We start from the raw sequence: 11,217 nt of genomic DNA, 5'->3' as shown, positions 1-11,217 counted from the left end.
ATTAAACCTCTTTCCTTTGTAAATTACCCAGTCTAGGGTATGTCCATACAGCAGCATGAGAATGGAATAATACAAGGGAAATGGCACAGGCTTCCACCATCTTGTCTCACCACCACCCGAGACACAGACATGGTTTCTATTCATAAGTGCCTGTTAAATGTTTCTTTCTGAGAACTGGATTTGTCAGCTTCTTTCTTCAGCCTCTCAACTTCCTCAAACTGGGGGTAGATTTGCATATATCTGCTCACCATGGAACAGAAACAAAAAATCATAATAAGTGACCAATAAACAAATTAGCATGGCTGAAAAATTAAATATTAACTACACCAATATCAGTGAGTTTGGGAAATGAGAAGAAATCTCATGTATTGGTTGCGAAAGGGTAAAATGATTCCATCACTTTGGCAGTTTCCTATAAAAGTAAACATATACTTGCCCAACAATCCAACAATTCCAGCTCCCAGTATTTACCTGAGAGAAATAAAACACATGTTTACAAAGAGAGTTTTGTACCAGAATATTCATAACTGACTTATTTGTAACAGCTCCCAATAGGAAACAGCTCAAGCATCCATCAAGAGGAGAACAGCCAATCGTATAAATGTGGAACATTTGTACAATAGCACACTACTCAGCAACTAAGGACAAATACTAATAAATGCAATAAAATCAACAAATCTCAAAAGCACCAGGTTATACAGAAAAAGGCACAAAAGAGCACATAAATTATGATTCTCCTCTCACCATTGAATTGTCTTCATGTCTTTGTCAAGAAATAGTTGGTGCATAAGTAGATCTATTTCCGGACTCTATTCTGTTACTTTAATCTATATGTCTATTTTTATGTCAATACCACACTGTTTTGATTGCTACAGTTTTCTAGTAAGTCTTAATTACTAGAAAATGAGTGATGGCGATCTTTCAACCATGTTCTTTAAGAACATTTTGGCTATTCTATGTTTTTCAGCAATGCATTTTTAGTACTCTAAGCTTTGGTCACCTTTTACTTAAACTCAAAATTATAATTACTATTTTGTTTTGTTTAAGAGATGGGGTCTCACTCCATTACCCAGGCTGGAGTGCAGTGGTGCAATCACAGCTCAGTGCAGCCTTGACCTTCTGGGCTCAAGAAATCCTCCTGTCTCAGCCTCCTGAGTAGCTAGGAATACAGCCTGTGCCACCATGCCAGGTTAAGTTGGGGTTTTTTAGAGACAGAGTCTTACTGTGTTACCCAGGCTGGTCTTGAATTCCTGGACTCAAGCAGCCCTCCCACCTTGGCCTCCCAAAGTGCTGGGATTACAGGCATGAGCCATAGCACCTGGCCAAGGCTAAGTTTTTATTTTTTATTTTTTGTAGAGACAGTCTTGCCACCTTACTCAGGCTGGTTTAGAAGTACAGGCCTCAAGCAATCCTCCCTCAGCATCCTGGTTAGCTGGAATTACAGGCATGAGCCACCATGTCCAGCTTATAATTTACTGTTTTATAATAAATAAATAAATAAATCATCAAATTTTAAATTACCTCATTAAGATGAATGTTAATTCCCATCCCTCTTTCTTCTCTTCTTTCCTTTCTGTGTTAGTCTGTTTTCATGCTGCTAATAAAGACATACCCAAGACTGGGAAATTTATAAAGGAAAGAGGTTTAATTAACTCACACTTCAGCATGGTGGAGGGGGGTACCTCAGGAAACTTACAGTCATGGTGGAAGGGGAAGCAAATATGTCCTTCTTCACATGGCAGCAGGAAGGAGAAGTGCTGAGCAAAAGGGGGAAAGGCCCTTTATAAAACCGTCAGATCTCATAAGAACCCACTCACTATCATGAGAACAGCAGCATGGGGGTAACCACTCTGGTGAGTCAATTACCTCCCACCAGGTCATTCCCAGAACATGTGGGGATTATGGGAACTACAATTCAAAATGAGATTTGGGTGGGGACACAGCCATATTAGATCATTCTGCCCCTGGCCTCTCCCAAATCTCATGTCCTCACATTTCAAAACATAATCATGCCCTTCCAACAGTCCCCCTAAAGTCTTCACTTATTCCAGCATTAACTCAAAAGTCCAAGTCCAAAGTCTCATCTGAGACAAGGCAAGTCCCTTTCTTGGAGACTGTAAAATCAAAAGCAATCTACTTGGATGTACTTCCTAGATACAATGGGGCTACAGACATAGGGTAAATACACCCATCCAAGTGGGAGAAATTGGCAAAAATGAGGGGGCAACAGGCCCCATGCCAGTCCAAAATCCAATAGGTCCTGTAAAATCAAAAGCAGTCTACTTGAATCTACTTCCTAGATACAATGAGGGTACAGGTATGGGGTAAATACACCCAATCTGAGTGGGAGAAATTGGCCAAAATGAGGGGGCTAAAGGCCCCATGCCAGTCTAAAAGCCAATAGGGTAATCATTAAAACTTGAAGTTCCAAAATTGTCTCTTTTGACTCCATGTCTCACACCCAGGTCATGCTGATGCAAGAGGTGGATTCCCATGGTCTTGGGCCACTCTATCCCTGTGGCTTTGCAGGGTAGAGCCCCACTCCTGGCTGTTTTTGTGGGTTGACATTGCATCTGCATTTTTTCCATCTACCATTCTGGAGTCTGGAGGATGGTGGCCCTCTTCTCGCAGCCCCACAAGGCAGTGCCCCAGTGGGGACTCTGTGTGGGGGCTCCCACTGCACATTTCCCTTCCACACTGCCCTAGCAGAGGTTATCCATGAGGGCTCTACTCCTGCCGCACACCTCTGCCTGGACATCCAGGCATTTATATATGTCCTCTGAAATCTAGGCAACGATTCCCAAACCTCAGTTCTTGACTTCTATGCACCCAAAGGCCCAGCAACATGTGTAAGCCACCAAGGCTTGGGGCTTGCACCCTCTGAAGGAATGGCCTGAGCTGTAAATTGGCCCCCCTGTAGCCATTGCTGGGACACAGGGCATGAGGTCCCTAGACTGTACAAAGCAGAAAGGCCCTGGGCCCAGACCACAAAACCATTTTTTTCCTCATAGGTCTCTGGGCCTGTGATGGGAGGAGCTGCCGTGAAGACCTCTGACATGGCCTGAAGACATTTTTCCCATTGTCTTGGGGAATAACATTCAGCTCCTTGTTATTTATGCAAATTTCTACAGCTGGCTTGAATGTCACTCCAGAAAATAGAGTTTTCTTTACTATCACATTGTCAGGCTGCAAATTTTCCAAACTTTTATGCCCTGCTTTCCTTTTAAACGTAAGTTCCAATTCCAAACCATGTATTGCTGAATGAATAAAACAATGTTTTTAAGAGTGCTCAAGACACTTCTTGAATGCTTTGCTGCTTAGAAATTTCTTCTGCCAGATACCCTAAATCATCTGTCTCAAGTTCAAAGTTCCACAAATCTCTAGGGCAGGGGCAAAATCCCACCAGTGTCTTTGCTAAAGCATGGAAAAAGTCACCTTTACTCCAGTTCCTGATAAATTCCTCATCTCCATCTGAGACCACCTCAGCCTGGACTTCATTGTCGATATCACTATCAGCATTTTGGCCAAAAGCATTCAACAAGTCTCTAGGAAATTCCAAACTTTCCCACACTTTCCTGTCTTCTTCTGAGCCCTCCAAACTTCTGCCTGTTAACTAGTTCCAAAGTCACTTCCACATTTTCAGGTATCTTAATAACTATACCCCACTCTACTGGTACCAATTTACTTCCCTTTCTGAAAACCTAAGACTTAACAAAAGACAAACTAGCCTTTCTTTTTGTGGATTTCACTGAGTTCTATTTACGTCCTAGAGAAGAAGGAAAAAGAAGTAAAATATACAGTAGAGAGAATTTCACTATAAATGTTCACTATTTTCCCACTAGTCATTTAAAAAACTTTATGACTACAGGATTCCATAATTCAGATCAACAATTTCTTATTTGGCGAACTTTGTAACCAGATTTACAACAGGCTCTCACACCACTTTGCCTTCTGAAATGTGCTAGCTAACTCCAAATGCCATGAGGAAATTAGGGTCCCACAGCTGGCTGAGCACCAAGCTCACCTAGAGATTATTTCACACATCTGTCAGGCTTTACTTCAGACCTCTATATCAGTATATTTAATCACCTTGAGAAATCGCTGTGGAGCCAGAGTTTGAGGAACCAGAGCCCGAACTGCCTGGCCTCAAACACTCAGCTCATGGGACATTGAGGAGAAGCTGGCAGTGCCCAGTAGAGCACACCAACAAGTTCCATAAAGAAAAGGAAGACTTTCAAGATCCTTACTCCTGAATAGTGTCCCATCCATCCTTAAGTCAGCTTTGAAAATAGGGATGCAATGTGCCAAATCCACCTCACCCCAGAGTGACTATCTGAAGCTGGCATAAGTATCAGACAGGCAAAGGGCTGCTTTCCTGCCCTGCCGCTGTCCTCTGGCTCCCCAAGAGCTCCCCTGACACTCTTTCCATTTGCAGAGGCCCCAGGAGGCAATCAGCACAACAGCCTTGCCCCGTCCTGCAATCATCCTTGGATTTGCTGCCGTTATTCCTTCTCCCTGAAATCCCAACCTCCCCACTCCATCACCGCCTGTCAGATAATTTCCGTGAAGACCTGATTTAAATGGCATTTCCTCCCTAAGGCATTGTGATGGTCTAGGTCTGGATTTTCCAGCTGTGTTCAGAATCCACGCATTCGGTTCCACTGTCACACTTTGAGGAAAGCCCATGTGCGCTGAAGTTTTGGTTTTCAGACTGTTTGCTGCTCTCAGTGTCTTCACTTGGAATTCATAGTTCCCTCCTCCATGCACTCTGGCACTTTGGCTATGTCTCTGTATTGGTGATAATTCCGGGCCTCTGTCCCAGCATCTGGGTGGCCCTCCGGCTCTGAAGCTGTCTTGAGGACAGGTATTGATTTTTATTCCCTGCATGTTCTCCTGGCATTCACCCCAGAGAAGAGGAGTGTGATATTATTCCACAAATAACTTCAACCTCCAAAACTGCTGGTGCCCTCACTGTTTCACTTTACATTTAGCCATGTGGAGAAATCTAAGTAGGAATTGTTTTTATAGTGGTGCACTCTAATGTTAGTACTTGCTGTGGGTTGAATTGCATCCCCACCATTCATTTGTTGAAGTCCTAACCCCCAGTACTTCAGAATGTGACCTTATTTGGAGATAGGGTTGATGCAGATGAAGATGAAAGATTAGGTTAGGATGTGATCATAATGGGGTAGAGAGAGTAGGGTGGGCTCTTAATCCAATATAAGTTGTATCTTTATAGAAGGGAAATTTGGACGCAGAGACACAAAATGGGAGAACTCCATGTGGACAGGAAGGCAGAGATTCAGGTGATGCAGCTACAAGCCCAGGAACACCAGAGATTGCCGGGAAACCCCCAGATGCTGGGAGAGAGGCATGGAGCAGCATCTCCCTCACAGCCCCTAGAAGGAACCAACACTGAAGACAGCTTGATCTCAGCCTTCTGTCCTCCAGACTGGGTAACAATAAATCTCTGGCTTTCAAGCCATCCAGTTTGTGGTACTTTCTTCTGGAAGCCTCAGCAAATTAACATGGGACTTATTCAGTGAAGACTCTTGCACCTTCACATTTACAGCTATAGACCTTTAGTAGTATACTTCTTGAATCTCTAAGAATGATTCTCTTGTTCCTTAGGCTGCACTTTTTAGGAGATGACAATTTTTTTTTTTAGCAAATAGACTTATGCAAATATAGTGTCTTCTTATGCTGTCCTTTCAAAATGTTTGAGCCTGGTATACGTTTACTTATCCCTTAATACTACGTATTTGATTTAAAATTGAGTGTGACTACACATAACGCAGAGCCCAAAATAAGAGTGATTTACAATTAAATCACTCTTTATTTCTCCCTCATGTATAAGTCTCAACATAGGTCATACATGAAATCATTGTTGCCTGGGTTACTTCTATCCCACCACTCCATTCTCCTTAGGGGCACTCATCCTCATGATTAAGGATAGCAGCCAGCCTTCCAGCCATCACATCTGCATTCCAGAGAGTAGACTGGAGAAAAGAACTAAAATGAAAAGGGCACATTGCACAAAGCATCTATCTTTTAAGGAAAGATTTCATTGTCTACCACATGATACTTCTGATTATATCTTAATGATTAGGATTGCCACTTGGTCATAATTTAGTCACATGGCCACACCCATGACACACAATGGAGGCCACTTGTCAACTTTATTCTCTGCATGTTCCCACATAAAATCAGACATTTTATTAGCATGGAAGAAGACAGTGGATAGTGAATAAACACTAATTGTCTTAGGTGCTTGGCACACATATGGTGCTCAAAAGGTTTATCCAGCAAAATCATTTGTTTTATAGAAGTCATTGATATTAATGATATTCTACATAACCCACCCAGACATTTCTATTAATTACATTAATGCTAACCACAAAAGCAATATTTCGGTGTCATAATACAATAGGACAGTGAGTAATAATAAGTTTATTACTCATTCACATAACAGCCCAAGTAGATTTTTCTGGTTGACAGGCAGTTTTTCTCTACATGTGATTCAGGGACAGACTTCTTAAATTATATCAGAATTCAGCCAGCAGACTGAGGAAGAAGAGAGCAAAAGCAGGCATGACCACATCTCAAAATCACAACCCAAGTTCAACACATAATTTCTACTCACATCCCGTTGACTAGAACGCAGTCACCTGGCCACATTCAATGCAAGGTATTTAGGAAGAAGAAAAAAATAATTCTTCTGAACAATGAGCTATATCTGCCACAATATTTGCCTCTCTTGGAGGAAACATTAGCACAGATGACTCATTAGCTCACACAGCAATCTCACTTAAGCCTCAACTCAGAAAGCAGCATCTTCACCTCTCTATAAAAACTGGAAATAAAGGACAGTAGTGGATGCATCCATAAAAAAGAACAAGATCATGTCCTTTGCAGGGACATGGATGGAGCTGGAGGCCATTATCCTTAGCAAACTAACACAGGAACAGAAAACCAAACACCACACAGTCTCACTTACAAGTGGGAACTAAATGATGAGAACACATGGACACGTAGAGGGGAACAACACAAACTGAGGCCTATCAGAGGGTGGCAGGTGGCAGAAGGAAGAGAGTCACGAAAAATAACTAATGGGTACTAGGCTTAGTACCTGGGTGATTAAATAATCTGTCCAACCAACCCCCGTGACACAAATTTACCTGTGTAACCAACCGGCACATGTGCCCCTGAGCTTAAATAAAAATTAAAAAAAAAAAAAAAGGAAGAAGAAATCATAAAACTTCAGGTTTTGCGTTTTTGTTTTGTTTTGTTTTTTAGTTTTGTTTTTTTTTTTTTTTCTGAGACACAGTCACACTCTGTCACCCAGGCTGGTTGCAGTGGCGTGATCTCAGCACAGTGAAACCTCTGCCTCCCGGGTTCAAGCGATTCTCCTGCCTCAGCCTCCGGAGTAGCTGGGATTACAGGCATCTGCCACTATGCCTGGCTAATTTTTTGTTTCACCATATTGGTCAGGCTGGTCTCGAACTCCTGACCTGAGGTGATCCGCCAGCCTCAGCCTCCCAAAGTGCTGGGATTACAGGTGTGAGCCACCGCGCCTGGCCCCAAAATTTGAGGTTTTGAATATCCTAATTACCCTGATTTGATTATTACACATTGTATGCATGTGTCAAAATATAGCATTCCCCATAAATATGTATAATTGTCATGTGTTGATAAAAAAATTAAAGGAAGAAAACGATAGTAGTGGGATATTTGGCCTCCTGAAGGACATTGTTAAGGTTACTCTAAAAATGAGCCACTTGCACTTACAAAAATACAATAAATTATCTTGCTAAAAGGAGAGAAGGAGAGAAGGAGAAAAGGTTGAACTTTTTGGGGGTCAATTCTATCAGTATATACATATTAAAAAAAACACTAGCCATTGATGTAATATAGTCTTTTTTGGTTTTCGTTTTCCTTTAAAGGAGTTTGTCCTTTAAACAGGCAGGGAGTCTCATGCCATTCTCAGTCCCTCCCCCAACAGCAGCCTGCCGGGGCCTGCTCCTCTGCGAGACACTGTAACTGAAGTATCGCTCCTGTCGACATATCCTACAAACAGTCACAGCTCCCGTTCCCGTCTCCATCTGATTACGTCTGTGGAAACTCACTGTCCATCTCCATGACCCACTTGGCTTTTTTTTTGCACAAGATGGAGTCTTGCTTTGTCACCCAGGCTGGAGTGCAGTGGCGCGATCTCAGCTCACTGCAACTTCTGCCTCCCAGATTCAAGCGATTCTCCTGCCTCAATCTCCCGAGTAGCTGGGATTACAGGCACCCGCCATCATGCCCGGCTAATTTTTGTATTTTTAGTAGAGATGGGGTTTCACCATGTTGGCCAGGGTGGTCTCGATCTCTTGACCTTGAGATCCACCTGCCTCAGCCTCCAAAAGTGCCGGGATTACAGGCATGAGGTACCGTGCCCAGTCCCCACTTGGCTTTTACACTAGCCAGAGAGGCAAGGAAAATAAGGAGCAGTGGGCATTGCCAACCTGCATTTCTCAAGGGGTTGATGACACTGCTCACCTCTCAGTCTCCTCCATGGATGACGTGCTGCGTTCAGTTTACTCTCGGGAAGGTGTAGTTCTAGGGACCTCTACTTGGGCCTTCCTTTCCTAATAACCAGAATTCTTGGGATCAGAAAACCAATGTGGAGATTCTACCAGTTGCTAAATCTACCTATTCCCATTAACCATTCTGGAACTGGGGAGTAACAACAGGAGGAGGCTATGGTTTCACTGGACAAGCTTAACCTGCGGCCAAGGCAGCTCCTGTCCCCAGACCTCCAAAGCCCCTGTTTCAACTGATGGGCCACAGAGCATTTCTAATGTTGGGGATTCAAAATATGCTCAGAACGTGTATATAAAATTCTCCAGAAAACTCATGTAGATGTTTCCCTTCTTCCAGAGTGTGGTCACAGTAGTAATTGCCTTTGACTTTGGGGCCATTTGGGGAAGCTGAGGGAAAAGATACATGGCATATATCTGAGACTCCATTGCAGGGTCATTCCCCGAAGGGCTCCAATCTCTCCCTCAGCATAGGAGCTCAGAGTCGGACCATTGCTGGCTCATGTTTTATAACTAGTTTAGAGACAGTGAATCCTCACTGTAGCAACAATCATATCTAGAGTTGTTTTCTTGGTAGGCCGTCCATCAGTTTCATTTTTAAGGACACCTGATCAATTACCCCACACCACGTATCCTTGTGGGTCACACTCTCTAATTCCCATCCTGCCCCCGTGGCATACTGTGTGGCATACTGTGTGAAGGACAGCCATGCACAGGACTCTTCAAAGACACTGGCGCCTCCCTTGCCAATGCTGTGATGAACAGTGTGAGCTCTGCTTACTCCCAGCAGGCAAGATTAGGGATGGCTGAGCAGACTGCGCATCATAGCTCCATCCCACCATGCCTGTCCTTGTGCATTCTGACTCCTTCCTCCCTCCCTCGGCAGTATGGCAAGGACATTTAAGCATTCTGACCTCATTATCTGGAGGCCACGATAAGGCCAGAATATCAACACCACTAGCAGGTGGTCAACCCAACACTTGGAACCCAAATCCATAGTGAGCACTCTCATGTCAGTGAATTCAGTCCAATCAAGACCTTTATTTTGCTCCTTGGTCCACCGCCTTGGACCCACTCCCACTCCTGCTGCCCAGGCTTTTGCCAGCATGGACCTGCAAAGTCCCATAAGCTTTCAGCGTATAGTCATCTCCTCCACGGCAGTCCTGGCAACGCTCTATCCTGGCTATTTTAACATCTATTTTTAGATCTGTCTTTTATTATGGGTTCCTAAATATACAGTGAAGCAAGATCAAGCAGTTCCTTCATTGCACAGACGACCTCCACCCTAAGTGAAGGTTGAATCTGAAGGGACAAATGGAAGTTATCTGTACATCAAGCTAACAATGGATTTTTAAACAGAAATCAGAACAATATTTTAGAGGTAATGGATACATGTACACTACTTTAATGGCAGTGATGGTTTTGTGGATATATATTTCAAGACTCATGGAATTGTACATTTTAAATTGATTGGTTCTTTGTGAAATTTATTATACTTCAAAAACCTGTAAAGAAATTTAAATACTAACACACCTGGGAACTTGAGCACTATATACTGATCAACATAAAATACTAAATAAACGATTCATATTGCAAAACGTATTACGAAGTCATAATGAGGAATTCTGGAAGGCTAGAATAATTATATGTAACGGTGTATTATGATTCATACCCCTCATGTGTATGAATATGTGTTACATACGATTATATGTAACAGTGTATTATGAATCTAGAGTTTAATTTATTGATATCATTTCTACTTTTATTTTTATTTCTAAAGAAATATGAAACATTTTTAAACTCCAAATTTAATATGTTATCTAAGCGAAACAAAGTCGAATGCAAAAATGTCAGTATCTGCCTTGTGAAAGGCAGAAGGTCCTTGGAAGTCAATGATAAGACATAAATGAAAAGCCACCAGAGGGCAGTGCAGGACTGCTTAGGACAATGAGTGCCGCACCTCAATACTTCCACAAGCTAGCATTAAAAACACGTTTTATCATCTTACAGAATGTCTAAATAAATATTTATTTGCTATTATTCTTTAATATAATTTGAAAAATAATAAAAATTTCTTACAGGAAATAAATAGAAGGTTATCCACTAACTGGAAAGTGTATCTTTTTACACATTCAGATATGTAAAATTATGCAAGAAAGAATAAGTTAAGTTGGACTTTAATCCGTCAAGATGTAAAAATTTAACTGCAAACAAATGAAACAACTAAATTAATAAGTAAGACTGAAAGTCTTAGAAGAAAATATAGGAGCAAATCTTTATGATCTTGGGTTTGGCAAGAGCTTCTTAAACATGTCACTGAAAATGCTAGCAGTAAAAAAAAATAAAACAGATAAATTGTATGTCAACAAAATTAAAAACTTTTGAGCATCAAAACACACTCTTAAGGGAGTATGAAGACAACTCAAGACTGTCAGGAAATATTGGTAAGTGAAAAATCTGATAAAGATTTTGCACCCAGAAAATATAATGAACTTTTACAGTTCAAGGACAGAAACGCAACCAATGCAACTACTAACGGACAAAGGACTTGCATAGGACATTTCTTCAGAGAAAATATACAATCGGTGAACAAGCACATGAAAGATGATGAGCAACGTTAGATATCAGGGAAATG

Source organism: Pongo pygmaeus, chromosome 1 (assembly GCF_028885625.2).
Source record: "Pongo pygmaeus isolate AG05252 chromosome 1, NHGRI_mPonPyg2-v2.0_pri, whole genome shotgun sequence".
Lineage (NCBI taxonomy): Eukaryota > Metazoa > Chordata > Mammalia > Primates > Hominidae > Pongo > Pongo pygmaeus.
This window is presented reverse-complemented; position numbering follows the sequence as displayed.